At 39.3% G+C, this 17,353-nt stretch overlaps 1 pseudogene; it reads right to left on the reverse strand.

Annotated features, from left to right (window-relative positions):
- Nucleotides 1-15,605, reverse strand: part of LOC103094664 (uncharacterized) — a 37,004-nt pseudogene extending 21,399 nt beyond the window's left edge.
- Between the last annotated feature and the right edge of the window lie 1,748 nt (nt 15,606-17,353).

The following is a 17,353-nucleotide window of genomic DNA, read 5'->3' on the forward strand; positions in this document are numbered from 1 at the left end:
TATTAGGTTAAAAAATAAGGCCATGACTCTGAATGTACAAATACCCCCAAACTGTTTGTTTGTTTTTTCATCTTAGCGACTGCTTAATCTTTTTCTATTAAAAAGTGAAACTAAAAAGTTCAAACATACTGCTAAAACCTAATGAAATCTTAGGAAAAATAATTAATTCTATACTAGAAATGGAAGAAAGACCACACCAAGGGCAAGTTTATGAAGAGTATGAATTTCTACTATAAAGAGCTTAGTAAGTACCACTCGGTAGCACTGGAGACAAATCCCTGGTTTCTACTGAGCCTTCAGATTTCCAAGTCCTTCCACTCATGATGATACCTAGGAGGTAGTTCAAACATGAAAATGTGACTCAATGGCATTAAGTAGCTTTGCCCAGAGTTCTTCTCCAAAAATCAGACCCAGTGTTCTACTATCTCCCAACTAAATTATAATTTAAATCCTGATACTTGTCTCTTATGACACATACACTTTCCCCCACATGACCCCCAGACAGTCCTTTATAATAAAGGCAGCCAGCCAAGCCAACAAATATAGTCACTGAATTCACAGTGTACCATCGCTACCAAAAGGAATCAAGAGGAGTGATGGCATTTAATATGAATTCTGACCTTCTAAGATAGCTTTCATTTACATTCTTAGAAATGCTTTATATTGTTCTCCTGGCTCCACTTTCTTCCCCTCTAAGTCCATAAAAGATTTCCCAGGTTTTTCTGAAATCTTTACGTCATAATATCAGAATTCAACACAATTTATTTAGCCATTCTACCATCAATAGCAGACAGAGGCAAGCTAAGAGGTACAGTGGATAAGACAGTGGCAGTGGAGTCTGCCCCCACTGAGATAAACTCTTGTGTTCCTGGGAAAGTCCCGTAACTTCTGTCTGCCTCCATTATCTCCTGTATAAAATGGGGATAAATAATAACCTCTAGCTCCCAGGGTTGTTGTAAGGATCAAAAGGCAGACTATCTATAAAGCACTTAGCACAGTATCTGGCACATTGTAGCTGCTGAATAAATACTTGCTTCCTTCCTTCTAATGGGTACCCACTCTGCTTCCTGACAAAAAAATGCACTTTGAATACTGTGGCATATACAGTTTAGCATTACCAGATTTCTGATTATAAAGTTATATCAAAACTATCTGGCACTAGGTTAAAAAATTTTAAGTAGGTTAGAAGAACAGAAAAGATAAGCAATAAAAACTAAAAGCAGTCACAGTAACCCAGTGTTCAAAAAACCCCAAAACAGAAACTACTGGGAAAAGAACTCCAATTTTTAAAAGAACTGCCCAAAAACTAGAAAGCAGTCAGGTAAAACACAGCTTCAGACAAGCATCTTAAAACTATTTATCACAGTGGGTGAGCAACTTAAACACGAAATGCTTCATTTTAAAAAATAAAATAAAAAGCTATCTTTCACAATTATATTTAGAGGAAGAAGTCACAACCAAATATGGAACAGCAGTGGTCACAAGACAAAATAGACAATTTTGATTATGTAAAAATCAAAGGTTTTTCAACAAATTCAACTAGTAGCAACCACAGTTAAGAGACAAGCTGTTGAGTAGGGAAAAAAACCTTTAGATCAAACTTCTGTGATAGAAGTCTGATATCCAAGAGTGAAGGGGAATTGGCCAAAATGCATAAAAATTACTACCATTCCCCAAGAAAGGCAGAGGATATGAGTACTCTTTAAAAGAACTGAAAGCAACAAATCAACAAGAGAAATACAAGTTAGAACACTGAAGCTTCCCATCACACCTACCGGGGCACAGGTGACAACAGTTGTCTATTTCCATACTGGAGGTGCCATAAAAGCCAGCCGAGCTAAGACATGATTGGTGAAGGTATGATTTAGTCCAGTCACTAAACTGTTTATAGCCTTTGACTCAGTGATTCCACAACTGGGTCTACTCCAAGAAGGTCAAACAAAGATGGATGATAACAGAATACCAACCACATACTACTATTTCCTCTGGATCCCCACCTAAGACACACCTGGGCTCTGAAGAGCAGACAAAGATCACCTAAAAATGAAGCCATTACCATTTTATTTTTAAATTAATTTTATTTAATTCAGAATACTTTTCCATGGTTACAGGATTCATATTCTTTCTCTCCCCTCCTCCCACCCCCATTACCATGTTATAACAATACATTTGGGGTACTTTCCAATCTTTTTTCATATCACTTTGTCTCTAGGCAGTCTGAAAGCTGACCGCAGAACAAGACCTACTTTCAAGTCTGTATGACCTTGGATAAGTCACTTGTACACAAAATGCCAAATTGCTTTGTAAAAAGGAGTTTCCTGGGGGCAGCTGGGTAGCCAGTGGATTGAGAGCCAGGCTAGAGACAGGAGGTCCTGAGTTCAAATCTGGCCTCAGACACATGCCAGCTGTGTGACCCTGGGCAAGTCACTTAACCCCCACTGCCTAGCCCTTACCACTCTTCTGCCTTGGAACCAATACACAATATTGATTCCAAGATGGAAGGTAAGAATTTAAAAAAAAAAAGTTTCTTCCCCTAAGAGTTCCCAATTCCAGTGAAATCACAGATCCTGTCCTCTTTCAACAAGCACTCTTTCTTCCAAGCAAACTGGTCCATGCTAGCTTTGCCCAGGTCATTGACATTTCATCTCCTGCTCACTTTCCTTCTAGTCACAACTCAGAGGTGTCTTCCTACACAAGACCTCTTCTGATCCTCCCAAACACTAATGGCCCTCTCCCACTTGACAGTTTGTTTTGGGGCCCTTCCCCAGGGCAGGGACCATTTCATTTTTGTCTTTGTATTTATTGACAAAGCCAATATATAGCTTTGCATACAGTAAGATTCTTAATGGTCAATCAAATTGGAAATAACATGCATGGGTTAAAGGGAAAATGAATACTTAACTCTAAATTGTTAGCTTTAAAAAAGGTCCCAAATTATTACTCTATAAATTCAGCCAGATAAGAACTGATTTGGGAACTAATGAATTCAATGATTTCACAAATCAATGTTCCCTGAACATTCCTTAGAATTTCTTTCAAAAGGCATTTGAACAGAATCTTTAAACAAATCTCATGACCTCTTAAATAAGTAAAAAAGATCAAAACGGACCATGACCTGATACTCCTAGTTCTGAATCTGTAAAACTGTTCCATCTCTCCTGGTTTTTTAAAGCATTGAAAGTATAAGGATGAAAGTATAAGGATGATATAAGTCTTTTTACAAAAGGAACCTTAAGAAATCATCTGATCCAACTCCTACATTATATAGAGAAACTAGGAAGCCAAGAAGCTACTTAAGGTAACTTGCCCAAGGTCACCCAGTAATCAGCAGAGACCTGATTAAACATGGGCCCTGCACAAACCAGTGATCCAGCCAGTACACCTGGCTTCCTGGAGGCCCAATTGGCACTGTTTCCTTAATGCCACAAATGTTCAAGTTTACTGATAATCTAAGTATTAACTGGTAAAAGCTTCAGGGAAATAATATTACAAATAGAAAAATACTAACTTTTCAGGAAGCATGCATTTCCTTAATATCTAAAATTAATTTAGGTCCTTGACTTTAAAATACTTGAATATGCTGATAAATCTTTTGTATGGAGCATTTCACCACATGGTCAGTTTCAATAAAAGTTCTATTTTAGAGGCCTCATATTTATTTTTACTATATTATGCTTGCAAGCTTATACAAACAGTTACAGGAAGAGATTCAAGTAAAATTTGCATTAGTGTTGATAAAGTATACAAGATATCTAAATCCTATACAAATGTTTTTAGAACACAAGCCTTTTCCAATAATCCACACTGCACCAGAACTGAAATCTGAGTTTCAAAAAGTCCACGGAATAGATGCAACAGGTACAAATACAGACTAGAGGAAGAAATAGTTTGCAACACCAGTTTGCAAGAAATGAGAAAAATGCACCAGATAATAGGAAAAAGTGTTCCATAAAACTTTCTGGGTTATAGTTTCACCTTTGTATATAAGTGTGATTAAAAAGTACTTGACTGATAAGCCAGAAATGGTGACAAAAAGACTCAACTCTTAAGTTTCTGACAAATCTACTGAATATAACCCTAGAGGAACAGCAATACCTGTTCTTTTAACTTTTGCACAGTCAGAATTTACTATAATAATTTCTTCCCCTCCCAAGGGAGGCATTGTGTTTAGCCACAGGCCAAGTTAAAAGCTTCAGCTAAATATGTCAGGTAGGAAGTTCTCAATCCTCAGAAAACCTCTCCTCTTGTCACTGAACTTGATCAGAGTGTTAACCAGGATCCTAAAATTAAACTATTACCTATCTCCCACCTTTAGACCACAAATTAGGACCTTCTTCATTTAATTTTCCCTTAAAATATTTCATTCTTCTTGGACTGTTTTTTAAAAAAACAGTTACCATTTACTTCCCAAAGACATCTAGCCTTTACTTCAGTTTCAATAAAACTATAAAAAATGAGAAGTTATTTCATCTCATTTCTCAGAGGCTATAGGGGAAAAAACCAAAACTGAAGCATGGGAGATCAACATTTTGTGTATTTTAAAAGGAGCACTAAGAATATGCTTACATTTATCTCTTCAAGGAATAAAATTAGAGAATACTTGTTTCTATTACCTGAAAACTTCCTGTTAACCTTTTGAAAATCATACATTAGATATAAAAAAACACCTAAAAAAACTACATTGGAAATAAAGCCATAATTTTAGAATGCAACAATCAAATAAAATTTTTTTTCTAGTAAAGTTTGCATTTGAGGAAAATGCATTATTGCAGGAAATAAAAAGCCAAGACAATCTGCCTAAATTATTTCTCATTTGCCTTTTTAAATGTACCTGTATGAAAATTTAGCACATAAGGGCTATACCTTAAAATGTACAAATTAAATTAAATCATGTTATATGTAAGAATATGTACGAGTCTTTAACTATAAAAAACAAAAGTCCTAATGCACCTTCTAAAGTGGGAGAAATGGAACTATCTAGTAAATTATTTTAAATGCCACTGAAAGAGAAAGCAATTTTTAAAAAATTAATGTCAGCTTTCAAAGAGGCATCATAAAATTTATTGCAGGAAAAAAGATCAGGAAAGTTTTAAGTACACGTGTTTATAAAGGGAATGATTTATCAAACCACAGGAGGTGGCAATTTTGCCACCGTTATTGCTGTTAGCACAAAGGAATGCCTGGGGAAAAACAATGACTGCCAAACTCCAAGGGAATTCCTATAAAAAAGAAAAAAATATGAAATAAGGTATATTAATTTCCTAAAAGAATGAGCTATTTTCTAGCTCTCCCATGTTAAGCATCCCAACGTTATGAAAACCAATTGCTAAAATGAAGTTCTGGGCAAATGCAAGACGGCCAAGCACAAATCAAGTCATACTCCTGCACCCTTATTGAGATACTTAGATGTGTAAAATTCATAAAGTACTTTGCTTAAGGGCAGATGAACAGCTTCCCTTATATTACATATACTACATTAGCAGGTAAACTGAAGAACTCGAGTAAATGTTAATTCTCTTGACAAAGGTTCCTATACCTTAAGTATATTCAGAAATAAGCCCAAGTAAGTTTAAAATATAGTCAACTTACTGAACATCAAGGCAAGCTCAAGCAGAAGTCCCTGTTTCTATGAAGTATTTTAAATCAATGTGACTTGAGCTCTAAGAAAAAACAGGTACCCCAGTTTAAGCCTGAAATTATGTATCTATAGTATATACTTTAAAGTTTATTTTTTTGTAGCTTTTAAAATTTTATTTTTTTAGAATTTTTTTCCATGTTTACATTATTTTCTTTCCCTCCCCTCTTCCCTCCCAGCTCCCAGAGCAGACAAGCACACTTTAAAGTTTAAATAGTAAACTTATCAAACCAGCTATTATACTTAAATTTAAATAATTTAATTAAACAAAAACAAGTCAGAGGTGACAGAAAATAAAGTGATATCCAATGCAAGGACTCAAAATTACTTTCTTTCTAGAAAAAGTATACACCAAGTTCTTACATCTTCCCTACCTACCAAAGGGGGCAAACCTCCAACTATCTATTCACTTAATAACTATTTAATGCAATGAGTTATTATGGAATTCTACAGGGAAAACATTACATTACAGATTCAATCACTGTTACATGATGATTTAAAACCCTTTCAAACAAAATTTCCAACACTATCTGCTTAAAGCAAGGTAACAGAGCAATGACTGGAATTAATAGCTCTTAGTGGCTAACTTTAAAGTAGGTGTAGTGAACCGGAAAAGAGATTCAAGCAGCTGGTTCAACTCATCCTGAGGCCTACTACTTCGTGTTCACATTAAAAAACCCTATCTCTGATCTACTCTGACTCACTCAGAATAATAGTTCCATCTCTGTTGTCACCCTTAAAGTACCGTTATTACTACTACAAAAATCTATTTTGAACCACCTTCCATTAGGACGGGGCAGATCTATTCATTAGCTCAATTTCAGTCAAAACATTTAAATCAATATTTTGTCTTTCATCCTAGAAGTTAAAGCATCTAAAATGTTATCAAGCAACAATTTAAAAAAAAAATACATTCATTTTTAATACTTTTTATTAAGCACCTTTTACATGCAAAAAAAAAAAAAAGCACTGCATTTTGATCCATGTTTTCTCGTTGGAAAGGTAATAACCATTTCTTCATTCAAGGCCAAACACAGGATGGTCCAGATGTTTTCTTTCCATGTTGCTTATCAATGATTAGTAAAGGGTTTCGAGTTGTTCAACCACTTTGCCCTCTTTTCTAAAAGGGCTACCAAGAAAAGCCCAAAAGAAAATGTCTTGTAAAAATTAAATTTCTGCAACTGTCTTAAAACCAATTCTCAAAAACCTATTTTAGTCAGTTTTCAGCGGGTGTCACGCAAGTTGCAAGGCAAAGGATGGGCCCGTGACAGATTGCCGCTGCTGCCCATTCAGCCTTGGGCAAGCAAACTGGGCATGCACCGCTTGAGAGAGACTGCAAAGCGCCAGGCACCCAGCCGCCAGCTCAACTCTCCTTTGCACAAGTTCTCCCTTTTCCCTTAAAGCTAACACCCTCACCCACGTCTCTCGGGACTCTCCAGGGTCCCGGAGAAGCTTGGATCACCCCGGAGAAGGGCGGCCCTTCTGGAAAGCCTTAGTTTGTCCATCCGAGAAGAGAGGGGTCGTCCCCTGCGAAGTCTCTCCCTAGCCTCAGCTCCGCACTCCCCCGCACCCCCGACCTCCCGCTGCGAACTCAAGGAGACTTGGCAAGTGGGAAGAGAAGCTAAGCCGACCCCGGCCCCACATGAGAGCGGGGGAGGGGGGCCAGAGAGAGAAGTAGAAGTGCACCGAGAAATGAAACTTAAATTTGTTGTTTTAAATGGAAACCAAGCCCTCCCTCTGCTCGGGACTGGGAGAGGGTGCCACGCGCGGCTCGGGGCCGACGGATACCTGTGGCTCGGGCACGGCTGGCCGCCGGCAGCGGGAGCAGCAAGAGCAGTGGGCGCAGCGGCAACCGGGTCCTGGGCGCTGGAGCCGGGCTCGCGCCCCGGGGAGGTGGAGTGAGAGAGGGGAGCCCCGGGGGCAGCAGGGGAAGCCGCTGAGAGCCGGGAGCCGGGGGCAGCCGTCGGAGGCTGCTGCGCAGGATGCGGGGGTGCGGGCGGCCCGCGCTCGCCTCCGCCGAGGATCCCGCCGCCACCGCCGCTGCAGCCCAGGCCCGGAGCTGAAGCCGCGCTGGCCGCCCGCCCTCCTGCATATGAACGACGACGCTTCCCCTCAGCGGCCGCGGGACAAAATAGACGGCGACGCCCCGCCCCCTTCGGCCGCCCTCATTGGCCGCCCCTCCTCGCCCTCCGCGGCTGCCATCAGCCCGTCGGGACCCGGCCGGGGCCCTGCTGCCCTTCTTCCTTCTCCTCCTCTTGCCCTCCTCTTCCTCCTCTTCCTCCTCCTCCCGCCACTCCCGTCTTAGCTCCCCGCACGCAGGCCATCGGGGAAGGGGGCGGAGTTCCCACCCCTTCACCTAGTTACGTCACGGTCCCCCCTCCCTCCGCCCACCCGGCAACGTGCCGGCGACGAGCCCTTCCAACCGTGCGTTCAAGAGCGCGTGCGCACTTCCCCTCCCCCTCGGACCCGCCCCAGGTCCGCCCCTTTCTCCTCCCTCCCGCGCTAGCTTCCTAGTCTACGCCGACCTCTTTCTCTTTCTCTCTGAGCTTCTCGCCCCGCCCCTTATCTACGTCACCCGGCAACCGCCTCCCGGAGCTCGAATACGCACGCGCTCGGCTTCTCCCCGCCCCTTCCCCTTAGACCCTTTCTGCCCAAAGCAAGTAGTCACGCCTCAATTTGGAGCGTTCCTTTCTCCCGGAGGGGAAGCAGCGTGGGGAGTGCAAGGAATGGGAGAAGGGACTAGAGTCTAAGGGGTGGGGCCTCCCGGACGCGTGCCGGGCGGGCTTGCGTTCCTGGTACGGCACGTGACCCCCTACCTCATTTCCCCACCCTGCCGCCTCCCACGCGAGACACACGCCCTCGGGACGCATGCGTGTGGGTGGCCGTTAGTCGGGAAGGACTAGTGACCGTTGGGAGGACAGGAACTAGGGGGCGAGGGCATTACAAAGTGTGCCACTCCTTCCAAATTCGACATGAAAAGAAAGTGGAGGTCTTAGTGGTCCCTGGCCGTCTTCTGTTACTTCCTATATTCCGTCGTGTGCCCTGCTTCACACAGGCTTGCGAGGCAGAAATCCAGTGAATGTGTTTCTTTACTGTTTATACGCGGTTTTTGTGTATACATTAAATTGTAAGCTCCTTTTCTATTCCCTTCGCTGAACACGCTGCCTGACGCGTAGTAGGCGCTTAATAAATGTTTACTGGATTAAATCTATCTCCTCTCCTTCGACTATAAAGTCCCTGAAGGCAAGTGCCAGGTCTGAAATGTCATACTCCACGGTCCAACAAACAAGTTCAGGAAAATGTGGATCCTTCTAGAGAACTGGAAATGTTTGGGTGTGGTGAAGAGGAGGTTCTTTTTTTAAGCACTGGTTGACGTGAAGCATTGTATTAAATTGCCTGCTCCTGTGCAAATTCCCTGTAAGTGGGCATTAGGAGAGATATAACGTGACCCACGGAATCCAATCGACCTTAGAATGATGAGGGCTAAGGGCATTGCATCTAATAAAAGGCATCATTGAGCGGTGTCTAGAGAGCCGGGCTAGGAATCAGCACCCCCTGCTTCTCTCAGAGCATACAAGCACCTCCCTATGAACAAGAATTGCAGAGATGATAATGTGCATTGGGTAGACAGACTCCTTCGTGGTCGTTTTCCTGCATCAGTGAATTTTAACCCCATGAAATCACTCCTCCACATTAGGAGAAGGTGCCCATTCCCACTCCCACCGCAAACCCTTCTTGGAGCATTTGAAGACCTTCAACGATTCCAACTCTCCAGACTTTCTCTATTATCTCCTTCCTTGACTCTGCTCTCCCCCAGCCAGCTGACTTTTATCCCCCTTATGGAGCATTCCGTCTCCTTCCAATGTTGCTCTGAACCACTTGTCCCCTGAAGCCCTGGCATGCTCTCATCACCTCAACATTCTGAAATTCAGTCAAAGTTTATTTTATTATTTATTTATTCTTTTTTCTAATACTGAGAGAAATGGACCTTGCTCCATCATCCACGTCTTGGCACTTCCCTCACTGGTTTGGATTTGTTTAATTGTGGTCTCAAGAAGAACAGATGCTCTTCCTTGAAGCCAAAAGCTTTTTTTCATTTTTGCCTTTTTAGGCTCCGGAGAGCCAACAAATACATGTTTAACAAAATATTAAATTGATCGTTCAGCTGAGCGTCGTGAAAAACAAGTGATGTGAGATCTGATGTCATTATGTTCTGTTTTAGAATCAATATTGAGCATCCCTTCCAAGTCACGGGGAGTTAAGTGACTTGCCCAGGGTTGAACCCTAGGAAGGGTCTGAAGCCAGATGTGAACCTAAGACAGGTGAGTCTTTAGTCCTGGCTCTCTCTTCACTGAGCATCTAGCTGTCCCTGGAAGATTCGGTAACAAGAACCATGGCAGGATCTTGAAGGAGCTGGTATAGGAGGGAAATGGAAAGAATGGGGTAGGCAGGCAACAGAAGACAGGAGGAAGGGGTCTTACAACACAAAAGAAAGCTCAGTGATAGGGACAACCCTCCAGGTGTTGGTGGGATAAAATACTATGAAATAAGGCTGAAAAGGTGGTGTTAGGATGAATCTTGAATAGTGAAAGCTAATACTTAAATAACATTATATAACACTTTCAAGTTTACAAAGTGATTTCCCCATTGATATAATTTGATCCCCACAACAATATAACATGGTTGATGTGAGGATCAAATGAGATAATAATTGTACATTGCCTGTCACATATGTTAATTATAATTTTGTACTTTGTTATGTCTATCAATGAGCTGATAGAATGTAAGCTCCTTGAGGGTGGTGGATGTTTCCTTTTTGTCTTTGTATTTCCAGTGGTTGAACTGTACCTGGCACATAATAGCTGCTTAGTAATTATTTAAATGATCTGATTGAATATATACCCAAATAGGAATTCTATCACAGTACATATCTGATGGTGAGCATGCCATTTCTGAGATTCCACTTTTGGACAACTTTATTTTTTCTAATACTGAGTGAAAACATTTCTCTAGGTACTTGCTACCCTTTACTTGTGGTTCTGCCTCCTGAGACCAAGCAGAATAAATCTGATTCCTTTTTCATGGGAATCAGTGAATAGTATGAATCAATAACACCCCAACTTCCCCAGATCGATTCATATTGTTGCCTATGCTTTTCCTTCTTCTATCTCCCTAGCTTTACTTCCTTCTGTGCCTGGAATGAAACTTCCATCCATGTCTCTACTAGTTAAAACTCTTCTTTTTTTTTTTCCAAGGCCCAGTGCCACCTCTTCCATAAAGCTACTTCTGTTCGCCCCAGCTGGAAGTAATCTATCTCTCCTTATGTTGCTTATTGCATATTGCCCGGACATCTCATTTGCACTTAACATATTCTGTTTCATGCTGTAGTTATACATGCTGAACCTCCCTCCCTTATTTGTGAACCCCTTGAGCACCAGCAACATGTCTGATGTCATGTCCATCCACAGTAACAAGCAGAGAGTCCATAACTTTAATACTTTTGAATTTTTGGTTTCTCCTTCTGGCTGCTTCTAGTACCCATCATCACCCATTCCTCTCTCCCCTTCATTCTTTAGAATTCAGTTCCACATTTTTTTGTCTCCTCCTTTCTGGCCATAAACCTCTGTATTTAGCCATATTGACCCCCAAAAGGTCAACCCAGAGTCAGGCTATCTCTGAGCCATTTGGAAAGAAAGTGCTTAAGATATTTTTACTGAACTAAATTTAATTTCTTTATAGAGGAAGTTCCTAAAAAGGTCTCTAAGGTATCTTCCAATTTTATTATATCTTCAGATTTTGTCTTTTACTTCCTTAAGGTATTCCTTTCTTAACATTTGTTCATTTTCTTTTTTCATTCTTTTTTTTGCTTTTGCTTTTTCAGCAAACTCTTAGGGAGCCTGATTATTTAAATGAATTATGAAATGCCTTCATATTCATATCCTTCTATTGTTCTTCAGGTCATGTGATAGCAAAAATGAATTTCTTTAAATATATTTTAAGCAAAATCTCTTTTGGAGAAGATGGAAAGATGTAGAGTACATGATGAAACAGTTAGATAGATTTCAGAGATGGCTGATTGGCCAGACTCAAAGTATAGTGGTTTTTTTTAAGGATTCAATAACATGGAAGGATCTGTTCTTATCCTTGTGTAGTTTAACATTTTTATCAATGAGATAGGTAAAGACATAGGTGGCATGCTCACTATATATACAGATGATATAACTGGGTGAGATCATTAACAAGGGATGCCATAGTCCAAATCCAAAAGGTTGAGAGGTTCAAGCATTCACTGAGTCTAATAAAGTGAAATTCACATCTATAAATAAAGTCTTATTTTTTACTTCAAAAAGTCAACTTTATTCTCTTATGAGATAAGGGAAATATGATTAGATATCAACTTATCTGTAAAATATCTGGAGGTTTTAGTGAACTGCAACTCATTATGAGTGGGCAATGTGATATGACAGCCAAAAAAAATCTAATGAGACCTTGGGATGCATTAAAAGAGTCATATCTTCCAGAAATAGGAAGATTATAATAATCCCACTATAGGCTGTCCTCATCAGACCTCACTGGAAGTGTTATATTCAGTCAAGATCTGGGCACCACAGTTGATTATCTGGACAGTGTCCAGAGGAGGGAAACCAATGAAAGACCTTGAATCTAGGTCATGCAGTGGGGAATCAGCTGAAAGAGATGAAGATGGTTAGCCTGGAAAAGAGAAGACTTGCAGGAAACATGATAGTTATCTTCAAATAGTTTAAGGGCTAAGATGTAGAAGAATTGAATTTGTTCTTTTTGGCCCCAGAAGGCAGAGCCAGCTAGTTTTAGAAGGCTAATTGAGTCTTGATGTCAAGAAAAACTTCTTGACAGTTGTGTCATCTGCTTATATAATGAGCATATGCCATCTATGCCTTTTTTATGTGCTCAATGGGAAGAGATACAAATTTTATTTTTTTATTTTGCTTTTAAATTTATAAATTTTTCCATGGTTATATGATTCATGTTCTCTCCCTCCCCCCCTCCCAGAGCTGACAAGCAATTACACTGGGTTATATATGTATTATCACTCAAAACCTATTTCTATATTATTCATTTTTGTAATAATCTTTTAAAATCAAAACTTTAAATCATATACCCATATAACCAAGTGATAAATCCTATGTTTTCTTCTAGATTTCTACTCCCACAGTTCTTTCTCTGGATGTGGATAGCATTCTTTCTCATAAGTCCCTCAGAATTATCCTGGATCAATATTACATTTGCTAGTCCTACAAAGTTTCGGTTACTGTGTATAATGTTCTCCTGGTTCTGCTTATTTCACTCCACATCAGTTCATGTAGTGAACTACAGAACTTCTAAGATCCCTTCTAATTCTCAAGTTCTATGATTCTTTAATTTTTTTTAAACTCTTACTTTCTGTCTTAGTAACAACTCTGAGTCAACAGAGGAAAGACATTAAATGACTTGCCTAGGATCACACAACTAGGAAAAGCTTAAAACAAGATTTGAACCCAGGAACTCCTGTCTTGAAGCTTGGCACTCTATCCACTGTGCTACCTAGCTGTCCTGATTCTTTAATTTTCTAATCACATACCATTAAGTTTCAGTTACACAAATTTTTTGGCTTTTGCTTGATCATTGGATATATGGGTTGTTTAGAGTTTTTGTGGGGTTTTTGTAATTTTAAATATTCACATTTTAACAGATAAGTTTTTTGTCCCTTTTAATAATATTCTTAGTGTATGAATTCTAGGCCATTGAGATCAGTAGAATAAAACATTTTGTCATTCCTACTGTATATTGTGATAATGCTTGATCTGGATCTTTTTTAAAATCAGGTTTTGCATCTAGATCGTATATTCATTCCTGCATTCAAGTTACAACCTAAATTTCTGAATTCTCACTCATTTTTTTGAGGTTTTCTTCATCTACTTAAGTCTGGAAAGTACTTTGGGGAAATAATTATTTCTTAATTTTTTCTTTCAGAAAAAGACTTGAATATGCTTCCACAAATCCGAATTAATTCAACTTCCTATAATATACTCTTTCAAATAATTCCCCAAAAGGTACTAATTTGCCCTGTTTTGAAAAGGAATATGGGTAGTGGTTTTTAACATACATTTATTAAGCACCTTTGATGTATAGAGCTTAGCACTATATTGACAAAGTCACAAAAAGTATGAGACACAGTGTCCGCCCACAGGAAGTTTACTTACAAATCTACAGAATGTCCCAACAGTCTTCATGTCTTTTCAAGCTTAAAACTGTATGAAAACTTTTAGAACACCCTACATTAGTACTTTGAGTGTTACAAAGTACTTTCTTCACAACCCTCTGTGATAGGTAATATAAGAATTATTATCCCCGTTTCGTAGATGGGAGAGACTCCCAATGGTTAAAGGACTTTTCTTTAGCCAAAGTCAGTAAATGGAAGATCTAATGCCATAACATGCATGATCTATGAGAAAGACAGATGCAAAAAAGTGATATGCAAAACCAACAAGAACAACAGTCAATAGGAACTATGGAGGATCCAGCAAAAGCTTCCTGGAGGAGGTGCAATTTGAATTAGGTTTTAAAGAATGGATAGAATTTCAGCAAATAAAGGGAGTCTAGAGAGCATTTGAGGTATAGGAAACAAATGAGAGCAAGAACAATGAGGGAGAGTTAGGTGTATATATCAAAGGTGTTTAGTTGAAGCATTAAAGACATGAAAGTAGTGTGGCACAAGGTTGAAAAGATAGAGTGATTGGTAGCAAAGAACTAGAAACAAAGCAGATGTCCATCACTCAGAGAATGAATAAAAAAAATGTGCAGGGTGAGAAACAATGACCAGAGAATACAGAGAAGTGTGACAAGATATCTGAACTTTTACAAAGGAAGTCAACAGAACCAGGAAACCAAAAGAAATAATGACAACAGTCATGTACATGGAAAGAATAATGATGAAACAGAAAACAAATCTAATGTAGTTTTGATAACCAAGTTTGATTCTGAAGAAGAGAAATGAGAATACACCTCTCTCCTGTGAAGTAGTGGGTGGAGAATACTGCATATCCCATCAGATAAGTTGATTTGTTGGCTAGTTTTGCTGAATGTTTTTCTCACTTGTATGCACTGGTATAGGGATAGCTGTTTGGGTAGAGGAAGGGGAATATATATATATATATATATATATATATATATATATATATATTTATATATATATATATATATATATAGAGAGAGAGAGAGAGAGAGAGAGAAATATACATATATATGGAAATAAATATATATATGGAAATAAAAGTGATATAAAAACAAAATGTAAATAAGTCATTTAAAACACAAACATTTCTATTTTTCAAATTTTACAAGTTCTTTTTTTAAGACAGATTCTTGAACTGGTAACTCATATCCACAAGACCTTTCAACATTTGTGCCTGTTTCATCCCCAGGAGGTTTGTTTTCAAGATCCATCATCTTCACCATTCAGTTTCATTAGTTTTCCCAATTCAAACTTTAATTTCTTGGGAATCTTGACTGATTTTTTTTTTTTTAACAAACATATCTTAGAGGGGGCAAATGGACTGGGAAGCTTTGTCTTTCTCTTTTCCAGTGCTCTCTTGAATCAGTTCACTAACAAATTCTTTGAAGTCATTTGTCTGTACCTTCTGGGTCATCATCATCTTGCAAATTTGACAGCTATGTTGATGTTTAGCTTGAGAAATCTCAAAGATCTGGTTATTTTTCCTTTTGGTAAAAACCAACACAGACTAGATTGAGCAAGGAGTCACTGGTGGGTTTTATAGCATCATGAAGTTCAATCCTAATCAGTCTTTTTTTTTTTGACCATGATGCACATTTTGTCCTGGGTAAGGTCCATTCTGTGAGAATTAGTTTAGTTTTAACTCTAAACATCTTCAGTAATCAAGTTGGATTTTTAAAAAGCAACTTCATCATTCAGACCAGCAAAGCTTGCTTCAAAAACAGGCCATTGGGACCATCAGAGGCAGTGTTTTCCCCTTGAGTCCTTGGGACCCCTATCTTGACAATATTACAAATAATAAATATTCCTAGTTCCTTGACCTCACATCTGGACTCCACCCATCTCCCAAAAATTGAGTTTTTGGCTTTCTTTTTGGCTCTTTTTTTTCCCATCATCTTTGATCAGCTACTGATTCTTGTCAACCACCATGATCCTCAGAAATCTAAAACAATGGGGAATTTTTTTAAAGAGAAAAGATAAAGCAACACCAAGGGATGAAGGCTCCTGTGTGCCAGGGTGAGGAGTTCAAATTTTATTCATTGGTTCATGGGGAGGCACTGAGTGATTCTGTGGAGAAGGGAGGCAACTCTACATAAGAAATCATTTGCTGTATGGAAGATGGTTTGGAGGAGGGGAGGGTGGAAGTGGGAAGGATGAATGCAGTCAGTATTCTTTCTGTACTTGTACAACCTAGCCATTACTTGGCCTGGGTGGTTGAGCAAGTAGCTATTTGCAAAACCACTTAATAGATCAGCATTCAGCCCTCACCCAGAAGGTTTCTAGCCACATTTGCACTTGCTGTCACAATGCTGTTAAGAAAGATGCAAAGCTTCTGATTCATCAAGTTTCAGCATTCAGAGTCCCAAATGGACCACCTGCTCCAAAAAATTCAAGGTGCTCAAGAAACTCAAGTTTGAATTTGAAGTAGGTTTGAGAGATGAAGCTAAAACCTAAGAAAAGGACACAGGTTATTCTAGGGTTAAAAAAAAAAAGGCCAGGTGCAGATGGGGACAAGGAGAAGGGTAGAGGGAGGAGCAGAGATGTTCAGGTTCCTTAGGGATAGAGGAAATCCAACATGGAAAAGGTTTTGATTTCTACAGCAGTGATAGAAAAAAAAACAAAACATGTGATCTGCATCTGCCAGTCATTTAATCCTCCCCAAACAATTATTTTTATCCACATTAGCAAAAACCATGTGACTCCATACTCAGGTTACCTAGGTCTTGGAGAGTTGGCTCTCTGCTACTTCTACAAATGACAGTGAGTTGCCTTTATCTTCATTTCCTCATTTCTAGATTTTTTTTCTTGCCTCTATTTGGACACCCAAGATATAAGATTATATTCTGCCATTGCTTCTTTACACTGAAGTCAGGTGATCCTTTGAGCAGCCTGCCACCCCTTTCTTTCCATAGGGAGACTTGGTGTCCTATTCATAATCCTTGACAGATTTGACCCACATACACACACTTCATGGTTACCAAGTTCACCTTTTGTGAATGTTTATCAAAGACCTTTAGAAAGTCTGATTAAAGGATATCCACCTGTCTCCATATGCCACTATTCAGCTAGTTTTTTTTAAGAATTCAATGGGTTGGGGACATGTTGTTCCCGTCTTTAAAAAATAAACGACCTTTAATTTAATTTGAACCTCTCACATATTTAGGAACATTAAAATAATCACTTGAACTATATTATTAATTAAAGGTTATCATATGATTTCACTTTTCAGAACCAACCTTATCCCATTGGAGGCTATTCTTTAACAGGTCTGAGAATCCTCCCCCGAACAAGTGATCCTAACTGAGATTGCCTTTTAAGAATTGAAAGCAGGAAAAGTTAGAGCTGATGTGTCTCTGAGTACATGTCTAGACTAATTCCCTCGGTTAATTATTAGGTCCAAATGGGGGTATTATATCTCACTACTTCTTTACAACTTTAGAGATGTCTTAATTTCACGATATAATGGA

This window comes from Monodelphis domestica, chromosome 6 (genome assembly GCF_027887165.1).
Source record: "Monodelphis domestica isolate mMonDom1 chromosome 6, mMonDom1.pri, whole genome shotgun sequence".
In the NCBI taxonomy this organism is placed as follows: domain Eukaryota; kingdom Metazoa; phylum Chordata; class Mammalia; order Didelphimorphia; family Didelphidae; genus Monodelphis; species Monodelphis domestica.